General features: G+C 45.8%; 1 protein-coding gene across 1 annotated transcript in view; it reads right to left on the reverse strand.

Annotated features, from left to right (window-relative positions):
• The window catches only part of LOC119978276 (alpha-1,3-mannosyl-glycoprotein 4-beta-N-acetylglucosaminyltransferase C-like), a 192,685-nt gene extending 175,922 nt beyond the window's left edge, over positions 1–16,763 (reverse strand). Inside the window, exon 1 of the mRNA XM_038819775.1 lies at positions 16,272–16,763. The gene's annotated coding sequence lies outside the window, so the exon portion shown is untranslated. The remainder of the gene's footprint in view (positions 1–16,271) is intronic.
• Between the last annotated feature and the right edge of the window lie 2,207 nt (positions 16,764–18,970).

Below are 18,970 nucleotides of genomic sequence, written 5' to 3' on the forward strand. Positions count from 1 at the left end.
ATTCCTTCACATCCACATCCTTCACCATGTCAAGAACAAGCTTCCAAGTGGACATCGTCCAAAGGATGAATGGAAAACCTTTCACCCTCAATTGGTCCAAATTCAAGACGAAAGCGACACCATCATTGCTCGTGTAATTCAGTATGGGGATGACATCGCCATCTCCACTCTCTCAGAAGAGCATCTCCAAGGAATGCTTCATGCCTTTACGGAAGCATTCCTAAGAATCAGTCTCATCCTCAACAAGACTCAAGTCCTGTATCAACCTGCCCCAGGGAAAAATCCAGTCTGTCCTTCCACTAAGGTCAACAGAGAAACCCTCCCACCTGTGGAACATTTCTCCTCCCCAGACAGCCACTTTTCATTTAAAGCTGATATTGTTATGGAGATCCAACATCATATCCAATACACCAGCGCCGCCTTCGGATGCCTAAGGAGGAGGGTCCTCGATGACCGTGGCATCCGTGCTGACAATCAAATCCTCGTGTACAAAGCAGTTTTCCTCCCGACTCTCTGTACTGCTCAGAAACCTGACCCATGTACAGGTGCCACTCCAATGCCCTGGAGAGGTACCATCAATGCTGCCTTAGATAGATTCCCTGCATCAACTTGGCGGACAGGTGCACTAACATAAACTTTCCTAAAGGAGCCAAGAGTACTCACATTCAGGCCATGATTCTCCAAAACCAACTCTGCTGGGCTGGCCATGTGCTTAGAGTCCCAATTGCCAAAGCAAATCATCTTCGCCCAGGAAAGCACCCGGACTGGAGAAGAGTTTTAAAAACACCCTGAAGACTTATCTCAAGGATGCAACATAGATGTCAATGCCTGAGAGACCCTTGCTCAGAAGAAACTGACCTGGAGGAACCTCCAGATTGAAGGGGCACATTTCTTCGAGAACACCCAGTGGCAAGAGGTGGTTTGGAAAAGGAGCCCGAGAAAGGCTTGAATATAAGGACCACTCCCACGTCCTGGAAACTTCTGCCAAATGTGGGGTCAAAGATGAAGCTCATCAGCTATGCAAGGACTAACAGAACCCATGATCAGTGACATAGAGCTTCTTAGGTGGACAATCATTCTTGTTAGTGAGTGATCGCCAAAGAGTGTTAATTGGCTCAGAAAGTAACTCACTGTAATGCTGTGGGCGGGTGTGCGTGTGCACATGTGAATGTGGGTTGTGATGGTTCGAGAAGCACTGGTTTACTGTTATAAATATGTTGCTACCTTTACCTGGGTGGGTATTTGTTTTTAAAAAGTCAGTAAAAACAAACTTATTTTTGTTTTAAAGCTCAAGAAAGCCGGTCAGTTCCATTTCTTTGCAACCAGTGTATAAATGATTAAACGCAGACATTGAATAAAATTCCTTCACCCTTCTCAATTCAACAACCTATTACAGTCAGGCTTGGGGCTGGTATCATCAGAGAGTAATTTGCACCCCTCCTCACATGGCCATAGCCAGTTGTAAATGCATTCTTACAAACTGGAAAGATTATACTCTTAACAAATCACCGCCCCCGCGTCCAACTCCTCCCTCCCCCCATAAAAAATATGTTTGAAAGTGTTTTTTCCACTGTGGGTATAATGATCATGAAGGTATAAAAAAATGTTTGAGAAAGCACCCTCAACCGAGACCATGGGCGCGATTCTCCGAGGCTGCGCCAGTTGGGAGAATCGGTGGCCACGCCATTGTCTCGCGTAATAGATGTTTATATATTTGGTGCATTTTAGATCAGTCCTACCAACAGTATGCCGTTGTGTATCAAATGTTGTTAACCAATGACATAGGTTGTGAGGAAAGAAGTAAGTGGAGGATTTTTTGGCTGAACATTACTTTGTTAGCTTGGCTAGGCCATGGCAAGCTGATGCCTCGCCATGTTTCTGCCAGTCCTGCAGTCCCTCTGAACAATATGGGGCGCGATTCTCTGAAATGGAGACAAAGTCCCGACACCGGAGTGAAAACCGGAGTGTTTCACTCCGGCGTCGGAGCCCGCTCCCAGCCTCTATTCTCCCACTCCCGGGGGGCTAGGAGCGGCGCCGTGTATTTTACGCGCGCGGGGCCTTGGCGTTGCGTAAAAAGCGGCGGCGCGTAAATGACGCGGCTGGCGTTGAGTAAATGAAGTCACCCACGCATGCACGGTTGCCGTCCTCCCCAAGGCTATTTCAGGTAACATGATTTAACATTATAGTGGTCTTCTGTCTAACTTTGCAGTGTACAAAATGCAGTAATAGGTGACTACAGCAATACGGTGGTTGTTACTCAACTGATAACCCAGAGGCTTCATCAATATTGCAGGGAATGCGAGTTCAAATCCCATACCAGCTTAAGAATCTGACTTCAGTTATTTTTAAAACTGGAAATGTCACTAAGTCTTAAGTTGCCATACAAACTCAACTCTTTCACAACTGATCTTTTGGGAAAGTAACCGACTGTCTTTACCCAAACTCGCTTATTACACGACCCCCACCCCATTCCTAAATGAACATGGTTGACTGTTAGCTGCTGTCTGCAGTGGCCAAGCATGCGGCTCAGTTGTATCTAGGACAATTAGGCAATAAATAAGTCTTGCCACATCTTGAGAATGTACTTAAAAGACTAAATGTACAATATGTTGAGAAGTGTAGCAAATAAGGTGTCCGGTGTTAGAATTTGGAATTTGGCACCTCAGAAATTAAATCAGATTCCTGGGGGTAGATCCTCCAATGCTAGACGCTGGTATCAGGATCCCCAATGGAGTGTTGAAGGAAAAAAAGATTTGGTGCCCGTTGCAATGCTCTGACCCTCGCCTGAAGCCTCGCCGCGCTACCCGCCCTGTGCCAGCGGGAGGATGCAAATTGGTGATTTGCATCCATTTCCATTTGATAAGTGGCTGGAACCCCAAGTCTCTACCCCCACCCCTTATGCACTGCCCCCCACAGCAGGAAATCCTGTGGGTGAGCTTTGGCGCAGGATTGCCCAAGCATGGCCTCATGACAGGTCAAGGGGCTCAATGCATAACTGAGGTGACCCCAAAGTAAATTGGAAGCCCCCCCTCCGCCCACAAAGTAAACCCTGCTTTCCCTGCTGTCAAGTAGGGACACCCTCCCCATCACCATTGCATACATGCAGGAGGGTGACATGACCCCCTATCAGAGACCATCCCCATCAAAATCTCCATCAGTGACCCCCCCCCCCCCCCCCCGAATGCATTTCAAGTACCCTGGTTTGATGCTAACCACATCATCTCTGAACACTCTGGCTATGATTGACAGTTCCCCACCACATCAAAACCAACCAAGTGTTTCCACTTACTTGCTTTCACAGAAGAAAGCACTTACCTGCTTTTGAGGTGGTGGCCCTTGATGTGGTGAGAAATTGGATATGGTGAGAAACTGTCAATCATAGCCAGAGTGCCGAGAGACTTTGTGGTTAGCATCAAAGCAGGGGACCCGAGATGCATTCAAGCATGAAAGGAAAGTTAGATCGACAATCCACCAAGCACCTGTCTCTGGAGTAATAAAATGGTCAATGACTGGCTAATGCAAGGTATTGCTGTGTGAGATTGAATGGAAGATTTGCATTTCAAAGGCTGTCAAGGGATTTGAAGCCCTTTGAATTGGCTTGGCTTTGGAGGAAGCCTCTTGACAGTTGAAACAGTTGCTGCTTTAAACAGGCAGTAGATATTAGGAAAGGTTAAGCGAAAATCCAATGATGTTTCACTCTACTGCCTGGACTGCTCTTGGGCTTTCCGGCAGGGGTGACTGATAAGTGGTCTCTTGGGGGGGGGGGGGGGGGATCTCTGATGAAGGTTCTGATGTGTGTGTGGGGGGGGGGGGGGGGAGAATGCCTTTTTGTGAGTGGGGGAGGGGGGCAGGATTTGCATTGTGGGGGGGGGGGGGGTGGGGGGGGTGGGGGGGGGGGGGGGGGGAGTTGCCACCAGACCTCAGTAATTGGGCCGTCACTTGAAATGACAGACCGATACCGGGATTCGGATGGGATCCAGCGAGCTCTCCCCCATACATAAATTGGCATGGTGAAGGAGAGAGATTTGCACCTGAGTGCTGCTCCTAGTGCCAGCGGAGACCGGTCCCAATTCTCAGTTGGCAGGAGTACTCCAGAATGGAGAAACCAGGCCAAGGTGTATACTATATCCACTTCTAAATTCAAGTCTAAAAATAATGGTTTATCAATAATTCTGTTGGCAAGAAAGGTTATCTAACAGCAGGATATGAATTATTTCTTTCTTCCAACTCCCTAGTCTTGTCATACTAAATAAAAGCAATCAGCCTAAATAAAAAAATCAGAGGAGTACACTTGAACCAAGGTAGCAGAGCAGGAAAGAACAGAGTCCCAGTGTATTCTGTGGCCTATAGGGATGTAGAATCTTTACTGAAATATCATATCAAGGGCGAGCAGCATTCTAACCCACATCATAGTGAAATGTCAAATCGCTTTCTATTAAGCAGCAGACAAACTGATGCAGCCTTGGAAGATTTATATTTGTCCTCTGACATTTTCTATGTATTTCTTGTGCAATGTTAAAAAAAGACAGGTTGGAGAGCTCATTATCAATGTTAATGAATGCTTAATAAGGATGCTTATGCAGATGTACATTATTTGCACTACCACATAAGGTGCAGGAACTGATTAGCAGGTTCCCACTGAAACAGTCAGAAGTTAAAAGAAAATTAAATACTTGTTAGGCATCAATACAAAATTCAGAAGGCAGCAGGGTAGCATGGTGGTTAGCATAAATGCTTCACAGCTCCAGGGTCCCAGGTTCGATTCCCGGCTGGGTCACTGTCTGTGTGGAGTCTGCACGTCCTCCCCCTGTGTGCGTGGGTTTCCTCCGGGTGCTCCGGTTTCCTCCCACAGTCAAAAGATGTGCGGGTTAGGTGGATTGGCCATGCTAAATTGCCCGTAGTGTCCTAATAAAAGTAAGGTTAAGGGGGAGGTTGTTGGGTTACGGGTATAGGGTGGATACGTGGGTTTGAGTAGGGTGATCATGGCTCGGCACAACATTGAGGGCCGAAGGACCTGTTCTGTGCTGTACTGTTCTATGTTCTATATACCGTTTGCCAAATGTGGTAAGAATGTGAGATAACGAAGATTAGTAAAAACTCTCATTTATGTACAAAGACCATGAAATGTTTCGTGAGGTTACTTACTTCCCTTAGGATTATAATTGGATCAGCAGGAGTCCACTGCAATAGAAGTTTACCATGTCATATCAAAAGGTAGTATTTGATAGGCTGAATGGGGTGCCACATCAAATTCCAAAAGAAAATGTACAGCACAGCAACAGGCTCTTTGTGCCAACTGGTCTGCCTGCTCCACACATTCCTCCTACTCTACTCCTCTAACTCTCATCAGTGTATCCTTTCTCCCTCATATATGCTTTTTCCTTAAATGTACCAATTCTACTAGTTTCAATCACTGAAAGTTGTAGCATGTTCCACATTCTAACCCGCGCTCTGCGGAAAGGAGTATGTATTTGCGTACATGATAATCTGCAAAACCAGCAAAAGTTACTGTGGTGATGTGCATCACTGTAAATACACAAGGGGTTAATGTAAATACATGTAGACTAGCTAGACACTAGAGGAAGCACCAGAGACATGACACACAGACACTCAACCAATAGATCAGTTAGATAGGACACGACCAATGGGCATTCACGATACACACAAAGGTGACATGACCACAGGAGGGCATTACACCAACCCATATATAAAGGACACCACACACATGATCTGCCTCTTTCCAGTGGAGACAGTCAATGAGTAGAGACACAGGGTTGATTCAATATCACTCCCACCACGTGGATTGTAGCAGACTGGTTAGTCAGTCTGAGTAGCTATAGAAGGATGAACAGTAGTGTCGAACCCAAGTAATAGAAGTGTAAATAGTTTAATAAACGTGTTGAAGTTATCTCCACGTCTGAACCTTCCTCTGTCAAGTGCACCACGAGGAAGCCGCTTATGCTACACTTAGAGCATAACAAGACAGTTGCCAGGGGTTGAAACCAGCCGATAACTCAAAACAGCCCTGAATGTGGACGTATGATATGTAATTGCACTGCAAATGCAGTGCAACACAGCCATGTCATCACTTCAACTGCAAGTACATTCAACATTCCATCGATTACAAGGCTGTGTCAAGAATTGGGGAGGTAATCCTTTGTTTCTGGTGTAGAGATTGCTGGGTATTATGGTTATATTCTGGTACTCTGGTTGCCAAATCTGATAAATAGTATCAGTGTCACAGGGATTCCTCTCCTTTCCCTACCCATTGACAAGAGGCACTTTTGTCATTCCACCACTAACTCCCCCTCCACCCCACGCACCCCCTCGATGTACTCGGGAATTTTTCACTCACTTCTCCGAGATGCACAGACACGCTTTTCTGATTCTTCCCCCATTTTTTAAAATCTCTTCTTTCCAATCAGATTAGTGTTGTTCAGGCTCCAAGACACCCAGGCACTACATTATCCCAGAGTTACCCTTCAAAGCTGCTTCCAGCTTTTCCCTCATGCTGTTTTACTGAGTCGATCAAATATTGTTGTTCACTCTGGATGAACCCTGAACCTGCCGAATGTAGCAGAGTCCAATGCTTTGGGGTATAGCAGCATCAAATGTTTACAATGGGGGGGAGGCATCAGCGGTCATTAGAATCCACAAAAGCAGACAGCTGTACACGGGTGAAACCTGGACCACAGGCTTGCATGTTACCATGTTTTCCTTACTGCATGAAAATTATCCTGCCCCATTTGCATGTGAAATGAAATGAAAATCGCTTATTGTCACAAGTAGGCTTCAAATGAAGTTACTGTGAAAAACCCCTAGTCGCCACATTTCGGCGCCACATTCCGGCGCCTGTTCGGGGAGACTGGTGTGGGAATTGAATCGTCCTGCTGGCCTGCCTTGGTCTGCTTTCAAATCCAGTGATTTAGCCCTGTGCTAAACCAGCCCCTCCTGTGCTAAACCAGCCCTGACTCGCTTTCCCCAACAGGAACGCAAATTGCACGCTATTCGTTCCTGGTGAAACAAATATAACCAGATAAAGTTTTAAAAAGGAATCCCGACTCCAACTTTTGTATACAGCATTATAATTACGAATGATGAGGTTATCTATCATGTCATCCTTAACAAGCTTGACTCGAAAGCAGAAGATTTCTCAATAAAGATTAATATTAATCTTTATTGTTACAAGTAGGCTTATATTAACACTGCAATGAAGTTACTGTGAAAAGCCTCTAGTCGCCGCTTTCCGGCACCTGTTCGGTACACGGAGGGAGGATTCAGAATGTCCAAATTACCCAACGAGCACGTCTTTTGGGACTTGTGGGAGGAAACCGCAGCACCCAGAGGAAACCCACACAGACACTGGGAGAAGGTGTATACTCCGCACAGATACTGACCCAAGCCAGGAATTGAACGTGGGACCCTGGAGCTGTGAAGCAACAGTGCTAACCACTGTCCTGCCATGCTGCTCACATCTAAATATCTGCCTTTGTACGGTACTCAGAATTGAATCAATTGCTCTTATTTTTTCTTCCCGTAACTAGATTTGAACTCTTCACGATGGATCTGGATTTGCTCAGTTTGGTCCATCACAAATTATCATTATGTCAGGTGATCACCTGTATTAAACAAAACAAATGCTTATACAATTGACATGAAGGAGCGCAATGAAGGTTCTCCACATCAATCCCTGGGTTGACTGGATTGTTTTACGAGGAGAGATTGAGGAGTCTGGGTCTGTCATCCTTGCAATTTCAAAGAATATGGGCTGACCTCAATTGAAACATGCAAAATTTTTACAGGTCATGACAGGGTAAATGTAAATCAGGGCAGGATTCTCCATTTGGAAGCAATTTGCCTTCCTGTTGGAGGTACTATTTGGAAAGCGAATCAGGACAGGCTAATAGGCCAGCACTCTACTGGCGTGAACTCAGAGCAAGTCCCGGCCTAGCAAGCGCCCGAACCGCTGGGGCTGCAGTTAGCTGTTTTTAAGCACTCCACCTGCCTTATCTCACTGCAGCCACAAAGATAGCTCAGAAGACCTGTCCCCCAAGATCGGGAGTGCAAGGTGGACCCATAGCTCCATGCCAGTGAGGAGCGGAGGGACACCCTCCTCCCCAGGGTGGGTGGCAGCTTCGAGCCTGCCTTCCTGAACAGAGCCTGGGAGGTGGTGACATAGGCAGTCAGCACTGCCAGCCTCACCCAGAGAAGACAACTGGTGAGCCAGAGGGGGGGGGGGGGGGGGGGGGGGGGTGTCATTGGTGAGACCATTGTCCTGAGAGGGGCAGAAAACCAGGTAGGGCTCCAAAGGTGTCCTCTGGCTGGGGTGAGCTCTGCTGATCCCGTTTCATCTGCAGTGGGGCAGCACTTCTAATGAGTGTACTGAGGAGTGCCAACACCTGATGGGCTCCGATTGAGCATGGTCAAACTCATTCCCTTTATGGAACATCTGGGGTATGAGGGTATCCAGAGGGACGGGCTGGGTGGGCTCCCAGATGGCCAGAGGACAAAGGCAGCATCAGAAGCGTAAACAGCCAGGGGCATCAAAGGGGTGCATTTAAAACGTGAACTGGAGCAATAGCAGCCTGAACCAGACCACCCTGATCCCAACTATGGCATCCACGGACTTGGGAGTCACTCCCCAAAACTGCCCCCAACCCAAGTAGCCACCCCCCCCCCCCCCTCCAGCAAGCCCAACACTTAGGGTTTTTAGTCTTTTTTTAAAAGTCTTCTGCCCCCCCCCCCCCCCCCCCCCCCCCCCCCCACTCAACAGCCTGACACCCAGGACTCAAGTGACAATACTGTGTCCACGCCGCTAATGATATTGAAATCCATGCAAATGACAGATTTGCATAGATCTGCCGGCACGTGGTGCAAACCATTACCACCAGCGAGGGGCTGGAACATTTCATCGGAATCAGCACCGAGCACAACACACAATTCTCTGCCCGATCACGATTCGTATTTCCAATGTCGCGAAGCAGAGAATTCAGCCCAAGCTGCTTCCCCTGACTGGCGAGTCGAAAACAAAGGAATATAATCTCGGGCCATTTTTTAGATTGAGATATGGAGGAATTTCTTCACTCAGAGTGTGGTGAATCTTTGGAATTCTCTACTCCAATCATTGAGCATGTTCAAGTCAGAAAATCGATAGATACCTGGATACTAATGGCATCAAGGGATGTGGAGAGAGCATGGGAAAATGGCGTTGAGGTAGATGATCAGCCATTGTGCAGGCTCAATGGGCCAAATTACCTATTTCCTGTTCCTAACTCTTAAACTGCAGTCGGGGCTTAACACCACCTACCATACGCCCCAAAAAGTGTATCCTTTCCATTGATGTCAACCATTTTATGCACCTGTCCAAGTTAAACATTCTGCCTCTGGTAACTGAACAACTTAGGTTGACGAATGACCTCTTGGGCAATTGGATAGGGAGGATCTGGTGTGTGGACCATTCCATCACAGCAATCAATGAATCCTGAAGTACAAAGCTCAGATCGAGAGTCTTTAACATTCACATCAACAACTGGCTATTTCATGAAACACTGCACATCAAACAAGATCTAAAAACAAAAGTCAATTGAGCTGGCCGTTGACATGCCACGATTGCCGGTCTGTTCAATTTACTGCTCAAGTACTCAGTGCTTTCTGGCAAAAACATTTCACTGTGATTAATTATTACTGCTGCCATTACTGACTAAGCACCATGGGGTGAGAATCAGTCAGTGGCCAAACAGATGGACAGGAGTGGAGATGCGTATCCACTCCAGGAGCTAGTTGTGAAAACCTCACTCTGTCGAATCCAGGAGGGTGCACATGCTCTTTTCAGAAACCTAGAGTGCTTTACCCTCCAATTGATCTCTTCTGTGCAAACTCACAGTACTTTGTCATTTCATAAAATCATCATTCTGCACAAATTCCGCCCGTGGAATGACCATTATAAAACGTAAATGAGTTTGCTCAGCTTTAGCCTGATCCACAATTAATGGAAGCAGCGGAATTCTGTAATCGCAACCCAGAGCAGCAGTTTAAGAGATTATTTGATGCTATGTTTTAGAAACACACAGACACAACATATCAGACAGGGATACCAAGAGATTAGACATGATAGAATGCAATGTATTTAAAATTGGATTGCCAACAAAGAGCAACATCTGTGCCTATCATTAGAATTAGTTGCATTCAGCCTGAAGAATCGTACCCCTGTTCCAATGCACCTCATGTGCTTTAGTCACACTCTTAATAGCGCTACAAATACAGTTTTTAATGCTCTCAGCCTCGTCTTCGCAAGCTCTGCACTTGGATGAACCAGACCATTTTCAATTTGTGGCTTCACTCTGGCCTTTTTCTTTAGACCAGCTACAGCTCACCAACCCCTCCGTTGGGAAGGCCTGTTCAAAAAAATCAACTGTAAATTTTAATCTCACCCACAAACAATAAGCTAAACACCAAAGGCAAAATAATTCACAAGACGTCATGAATAATTGAATGCACTTTAATCAACTCTCAAAATGAATATTGTGCTTGTAATTATTAAAATCGTCCATTTTGAGTTCTCATGATAGTCTCACAGTGAGAAGGGTATTCTGCTTTATAACAAGTGTGACCAAAGGCATGCTCCGGTACGTAACGTGACACTTACAGAAAGTGTACACTTTATTCAAGTCTTTTAGTGAAATATAAACAGGTGTAATTAAGTGTCAGAGTCAGTACAAAGTTAAACTGAAGGCATTGAGTGGCAAGGCAATTATCTATTAATATTGGTAATTTATCTACTTGATTCAATGCGATGGAATATTCATTGGTTATTGGCTAGGTGTAGCTCCAACAACATTCAAGAAGCTCAACACAATCCAAGATAAAGCAATTTGTTTGGTTGGTACTTTTGCACCACCCCCCCCCCCCCCCCCCCCCCCCCCGTAGCACGAGTACGCTCTGATTGCAGCATGTACTATTTACAGGATCTACTGTAGCAACTCACCAAGGTTACTTCAACAGCACTGCCTCCCTGGATCACTAAGAAGCAGATATGTCACAGGAACATCATCTTCTTCAAGCTCCTCTCTCAGTCAAACACCATCCCGATTGTTATTTTGCCAATCCCTAATTGTGCTGAGGATAGGCCTTGTCCACATTGTGCAGTTTCCCTTCCCCCGAGCTGAAAGCTTTGGGTTCAAGTCCTAGTCCAGTACGTAATGCATTCATAACATGACCAAACAGGTTGAGTATCAACTTGAAAATCTTTCCAACACATGCCAATGGCAGGTGGCGAGTGAGGGGGATTCCTGGTTAGCCACATGGAGGGGATGTGGTGTGCAGATTAGATTGGTGCCATTGGAACAGGGTTTGAGTATTGTTTAGGCTGGGTGGATTTGTGGCTTGCCTCCTTGCCCTGCCCCTGGTAAACGTACGGTGTTGGGGGTTGGATTGCCATCGGGCAGAGAACTCAAGAAGAAGAACTGCGATTGAAGGTGGTGCTGGGCCTTCTCCTTTAACTGTTACAATAGTGTTGGGTAAGTAGCGCCAGAACTTTGACCTATGGATCAGGGAATTGTGATACATCTCCAAAACAATTATGTTATATGTGTGTGATGTTGTGTTACTATCCATCTGCAGTCTGCATCCTTCTAAGTGGCGGTAATTGCAGGTTTGGGAAGTGCTGCCAAAGAAGCCTCGTCAAGTTGTTGTATTGCATCAAGACATGTGCACTGCTGGTCGAGGGAGTGGCGGTTTAGGATAGTGGATGAAGTGTCAAATAAGTGAGATGCTTGGCTTTGGTCAAGCTTTTTGAGTGCTGTATTCAGCTCCGAGCATACAGGAAAATGTGAGTATTCCGTCACACACCGGACTTGATTCGGGAGGCAAAGATGACCCATAGGATACCCAGCCTCTGAGACACCAGGCAACACTCATGTGTGTTGCTGCTGCGTTTCTGGTCAATGGTGATTCCCAATATATGTTGATTTGGTACTCAGGTGATGATAATGTATTGCGTGGAGGTGCTAAAGGCTCTCTTGTTGGATATGGACATTGCTTGGTGCTTATGTGGCATGAATGACACTTGCCACTTATCAGCTCAAGCCTGGATGTTGTTCAAGTCTTTCTGCATGCAGACATGGATTGCTTCACTATTTGAGTAATTGTGAATTCAATCATATCTAGAGAATCTCCTACAATGACTTGCATAGAATTTACAGTTCAGAAGGAGGCCATTTGGCCTATCGAGTCTGCACAGGCCCTTGGAAAGAGCACCCTACCCAAGCCCACACCACCACCCCATCCCCATAACCCCACCTAACCATTTTGGATATTAAGGGCAATTAAGAATGGCCAATCCACCTAACCTGCACACCTTTGGACTGAGGGAGGAAACCGAAGCACCCAGAGGAAACCCACACAGACACGGGTAGAACGTACAGACTCCGCACAGACAGTGACCCAAGCCAGGAATTGAACCTGGGACTCTGGTGCTGTGAAGCAACAGTGCTAACTACTGTGCTACCGTACCACCCCTTAAGACTTGGCACCTGGATATAGGTGTAGACTTATCTTCCCAAACCTTTGGAGTTGCTCAAGGATCTTTTCCTGCCTCTTTTCCATTTACATCCTGCCCTCTAGCAGCACCATCCTAAGATACAACATTGCTACACTAATGTTACCCATCTCTATGTTACCACCGATTCTTCATTGTTTCTATGTTGCCATGTTACCTTGCCATTACTGGACACCGAATGAACCAATTACACACAGAAAGACGAAAGCCCGTGTCTCCCCACATCAATCACTGGTTTCAATCCCCTGCCTTGTTGTATTATTGCTTGCCTCTGTCCACACCACAGCTCATTGGCTGAAGAAATCTTAAATCCAGCTTTTGTTACTTCCAGACTCAACTATCTCAATGCTCTCCTGACTGGCCACCCATCTTCCAAATTCTGAAGCTCTGCAGCTAGGTCCTAACTCGCATCAAATCCTGTTCACCCTTTACCCCTGTGCTCACTGACCCACATTGACCAACACCCCGATTTTAAAACTCTCATTCAAGTATTCAAACACTCCATGGCCTCATCCTCTTCATCTTTGTAACTTCCTGCAGCCGTACAAACTTCGCCAATTCTAGCCTCTTTCACATCCCTGATTATTTATTGGTAGTGGCAGTGGCTGTATCTTCAGCTGCCAAAGTCCTTAATGTTTCTTCTGGAAACCTCTTAAACTATCCCTCCTTCTTTAAATCTTTATGGGGAGGCACTGGCACAGTGGTATTGTTGCTGGATTAGTGATCCAGAGACCCAGTGTCATGCATAAAAAACGTCTGGAATTAATAGTCTAATGATGATTATAAAACCATTGTCGATTTTTGTTAAAAGAAAAAACGCATCTAGTTCACTCATGTCCTTTAATTTTCATTTTTTCTTGCCTACATGTGACTCCAGATCCACAGCAATGTGGTTGATTAACTCTGAGATAAAAGGATGAGCAACAAATGCTGGCCCAGCCAGCGATGGGGGCAGCACGGTAGCATAGTGGATAGCACAGTTGCTTCACAGCTGCAGGGTCCCAGTTTCAATTCCCGGCTGGGTCACCGCCTGTGCGGAGTCTGCACATTCTCCTCGTGTCTGCGTGGGTTTCCGCCGGGTGCTCCGGTTTCCCCCCACAGTCCAAAGATGTGCGGCTTAGGTGGATTGGCCGTGCTAAATTCCCTTAGTGTCCAAAAAATGTTAAGTAGGGGTACTGGGATAGGGTAGATACATGGGCTTCAGTAGGGCGCTCTTTGTAAGGGCCGGTGCAGTTTCGATGGGCCAAATGGCCTCCTGCTGCACTGTTAATTCTATGATGCCCACATCCCATGAATGAATTTTTAAAAACCCTACTGATCTTAATGTCTCCTTCTTAGGCTATTTAAATGCACATTATTGATACAATAATGCTTATTGATTTATGGTTTACAGATCAATATATAAATAAAGGCCCTTTCCAACCACAATGGATTGCTCTAAACTGGTCACATTATATTTGTTTCTGGTGCTTGCTGGTTCCCAGCTTTTGGTTTGGACCACACTCTGGTTAATAGTCACCCCACCACCCCACCATTAAGAACTATTATGTGCACTTTGACACAATTCAATGCTGTGATGAATTAACTGATTTCCTAAATGAGATCCATGTTACAATCTAGCACAATCACACCGAAAACAATGAAAGACATTGGCCAAGCAGTAACCATAACTTCTTTAATAATTAGTCAAAACACTAGAACGAGGGGAAAAAATTTGTCAGCCTTTCTTAAAGGCAAATATTAGAATACTTCCCACACAAATACTATCCGAGTTATTATTACATCCCTGAATAGAGCAAACTGCTCCAGTCGATGTACTTACACAGCATTGGATGGCGCACAGTCTTGACCGCCAACTAGGCTTTTAGACTGTGTTATAGCGAATCGAATGTTTCAATAACACTGCTCTCAGGAAGTCAGTACAGCCCTGTGTTACTACAATACTTGCTACAGGACATAAACATTTCCAAACTGCATAAGTGATCCCTTCAGATGTACTGAACTTTTCACTGTAAAGAAATTAATTAAATGTTACAATCCTACCTGGAGAAAAAAAAAAAATTCAGACAGAAAAATATTCTGTCTCTTCGGACTGGAGGAAAAAAACAATTAATTTTCATACCCAATTTGTTTTTAAGCTGTAATAATTACAGTAAATATTCTAACTATGGATATCTTTAACCTTTCAAGAATTGGAATTAAAGTCTGTGCATTGCACAAGGTGAGTTTGATATTGGGGTGTCATTTGTACTGTGCTATAAATAATATATTTCGATTCAGTGATAACTCGGTTGGAAAAAACGTAACTGAACTATATACAAGTCAGAAAGTCTGAGGTTCTGCACTGATCAGAACTGGGATGCCAACAGAGGCACTACATTGGATCAAAGGAAGGACAAGACTCAGCCAAAACTCTTGCTGCATTGGGGTCAAAGCTGAGTTTGGGAAAAATTGGTGCAGGTTCCCTTATCCCCCCACTGCTGGTAACTAGCTGAACTCGTTTTTGTTTTTCAATGGGCATTTAGTTGTGGTAGACCCTATTGGAATCCTGCTCCAGCAGGCGTCCAGTGTCTTTGGGAGGAGGAGATTGACAGAGAAAAAAAATGCTTTCAAGCAAATTAAGGATTCTGCTAAACCTTACCTCAACAGAATTTCAATTAAAAATAGTCTGAAATGGACAAGTTTTGTTATGCAGAGAGCTTCGGGATGTCTCCGCAAGTCTTCAACCTTCGAAGACTGAAACACATTTAGCAAAAAGATGTTTACGTATCCCAAATGACTGATTTTACTTTTCTAAAATTATGGTGAAAAGTAGATGACTGCATGGTGTTCAATCCGGTCAGTGACAAGATCTGTTTCAGAGGGAGGTTTCCAATACCATAAATCAATTAGTTTACTTAATTCCCATCGAGTTACTTTCATCACAGGAAACTTCAATATGTTTCCATGAACAAAAAATGTTTTTTTTTTGTAAAATATGCCTGAAGATGGCTACCATAATTTCATGATTTTTTTTTGCAACTAATTGAATCCAGTGACCCAGTCGATGTCTGCTTATCCGTAAGATGAGTCATTTTACATTTCAGCCACTTTCTAACTCGATAGGAATACAACGATAGGATAACTTTCAATCATATTGCAATACTCAAGGGCCAACCGCCTTTCCCACAGACATAGCTTTTAACCTTAACACCCGCAGCAACATGCCTGCACCAAACAATACTAGTTACAGTTCATTATCTTGGTAATGTGTTTTTATGGGGCTATGTGCCTTCTCCCTCCTCTCAAAAACTGAACGAGCACTATATTTATCCTTGCAATTATTGAGTGTTTCCATAAATTCAACCAGTTCGCGCGAAATTCCTTGGATGTTTAACCTTTAATTGCAAAGGTAGAAACTTAAGTTGCCAACCAGGCAAGTTCTCGTGTTTTCTATTAAGCCAGACGCGGGAGCTGCACTTTTACTGGGATCAGCTTTACCTGAATATGTCCCAGTTCACAACAGGCTGCGTTTTATCGTTTGCCTCTTTACATTCCTCAGATACCACAATCTGCGACCAGAACCATAAAAAACACAAGCTGGGAAACATCTGGCTTTTGGCATGTGCGGGCAGATGTTATCAGAGAAAACCTACTGTGCACGGGGAGGGGGAAACAAGTTAACGAGAGGATTTCAGCTCCCGAAACAGTTAAACTTGGTTGAAAATAATCTTACCTTTGCTGTGCACATTTCCAATCACTCCCCTTGCGCCTTTCACACGAGGTTCGTACATCCTAGTGCAGAGATTGAAGTGCTGTTGCAGAACATAGCAGTCTGATATTTTTGTGTGTGTGAGAGAGAGGAGAGAAGGAGGTTGTGTCCTTACACATACCAAGTCACGCTAACGTCGAAAAGCAGGATAAGTCAGAGATCCTCGCAGCTATAGCAGCCCTGGAAAGCAATCGCTGTTAACTGCTCGCTAGCCAGAGAGAGAGAGAGACAGAGCCCAGAGAGGAATCTTCACCATCTGCATCTGTTTGGAGCGCGGGTTACCTGCCTTTCCCCGGGGCCTTTCACTGTCTCATGTAAATTAGCAAAACACTGAGCAGCTTGTTAGCGTTGCCCATCTGTTAATTTTGCCGTTTGTCTGCTGATCTGTTTAGCCACAAAAGCAGCCGGATCAGCTCAACCAAGACGTGCATTGCAATTCTTCAGCCTAGGGGATTATCTGGTATGGGGAGGGATTGCTGTATAGAGATATGGTAATAAACATCCACATTGCTTTAGCTCCGGCGATACTCTCCAAAACACGCACTTCAGAATCCTGGCTTTTGTTAACAACTGGTAATTCTGATGTTCTGCAGAGCCTCCTCCTCACACTGGAACTAACCATTAATCAAATCTCCCACGATGATGTGGCTCATAGTTATATTTGAAATAAACACTTTATTGAGGTATTTTTTGGTATTATAACAACAACACAATAAACAATGTACATTAAACTATAAACATAGTGCAAAAGGTGTCTCCCTCCCTTACAGGTCCCACCTTTATTAACCCCTACTCTAAGCTAAACTACCCCCACCCCCCGTCTGCTGACGATTAATTTTCCACGAAGAAGTTGACGAACGGTGAACCCTAACAGTGACCCTCTCAGGTCGAACTTGATTTTCTCCAAACAGAGAAAGCGAGCCACGTCTGATAGCCAGGTCTCCGAGTTCGGGGGCTTGAGTCCCTCCAAGCTAATACTATCCCTCTCAGGCTACCAGGGAAGCAAAGGCCAGAACGTCTGCCTCTTTCTCCTCCTGGATTCCCGGATCTTCCAACACCCCGAAAATCGTCACCTCTGGACTCAGTACCACCCTTGTTTTTAACACCGTGGACATGACATCTGCAAACCCCCGCCAAAATCTCCAAAGCATCAGACATGCCCAAAACATGTGGATATGGTTTGCTGGCCCTCCCGCACATTTTGCACACCTGTCTTCCACCCCAAAATAATCTGCTCAACTGGGCCACTGTCATGTGAGCCCAATGAACGACCTTAAATTGTATCAGGCTGAGCCTGGCACATGTTGTCGACGCGTTGACTCGACTCAACATGTCTGCCCATAGACCATCCTCTATCTCGCCTCACAGCTCCTCCTCCCACTTGCGCTTCAGCTCCTCGGTCTGCATCTCCTCCAACCCCATAAGTTCCTTGTAAATGTCCAAAATGCTCCCTTCTCCTACTCACCCTCTGGAAACTACCCTGTCCTGAATCCCCCTTAGTGGTAGGAGCAGGAAGGTTGACACTTGTTTACGTAGGAAGTCCCGCACCTGCAGATATCTGAATTAATTTCCCTCGCCAACCCAAACTTCTCCTCCAGCGCCTTCATACTCGGAAAGCTCCCCTCTATAAACATACCCCCCCATCCTCTCAATCCCTGCTCTCTGCCATCTCCGGAACCGCTATCCATACCTCCCGGGGCAAACCGGTGATTATTCCAGATTGAAGACCAGACCGATGCTCCCTCTGCTCCCACATGTCAGAGTACCGTTCTGGCAGGAATGGCAGAGGCGCAGTTACCAATGCCCCCAGACTGGTGTCCTTGCATGAAGCCGCCTCTATACGCTCCCATGCCGACCCCTCCCCACCACCCACTTCCTGATCATGGCTATATTCGCCGCCCAATAATAGTTACTAAAATTTGGGAGCGCCAGCCAGCCCTCTCCCCGACTCCGCTCAGCATTACCTTCCTTACCTGCGGGTCTTGCCCACTCAAACAAAGCCAGAGATCACTTTGTTGTCCCGTTTAAAAAAGGACCGTAAATAAACATGGGGCGACATTGAAACACAAACAGGAATCTCGGGAGTACCATCATCTTCACCGTCTGCTTCCTCCCAGCTAATGACAACGGGAGTGCGTCCAACTCCGAAAATCGTCCTTCATTTGGCCTACTAGCCGGGCCAGATTTAATTTATGCAGCCGGTCCGATTCCCACGCTACTTGAATGCCTAGGTACCTAAAGCTTCCCCCTACTAATCTAAACGGCAGCTCCCCCAACCGCCTCTCCTGTCCCCTCGCCTGGACCGCAAACATCTCACTTTCCCCCATATTTAGCTTATACACCGACAACCGACCAATTTCCAATAGAATCCTCATGATTTCTTCCATCCCCTCTAATGGGTCCGATACATACAGAAGCAGGTCGTCTGCATAGAGCGAGACTCTGTGCTCCACCCCCCCCCCCCCCCCCCCCCCGGACCAGCCCCACCCAGCCCCTTGAGGCTCTCAGACCAATTGCCAATGGTTCTATAGCTAGCGCGAACAACAGTGGGGAACAGTGTCTCGTTCCCCGGTGCAGTCTAATACAGTCCGATGTTGTCCTATTCTGCGTACACTTGCCACAGGAGCCTGATACAGCAACCTGACCCAGTCAATAAAGCCCCG

This window comes from Scyliorhinus canicula, chromosome 15, assembly GCF_902713615.1.
Source record: "Scyliorhinus canicula chromosome 15, sScyCan1.1, whole genome shotgun sequence".
NCBI lineage: Eukaryota > Metazoa > Chordata > Chondrichthyes > Carcharhiniformes > Scyliorhinidae > Scyliorhinus > Scyliorhinus canicula.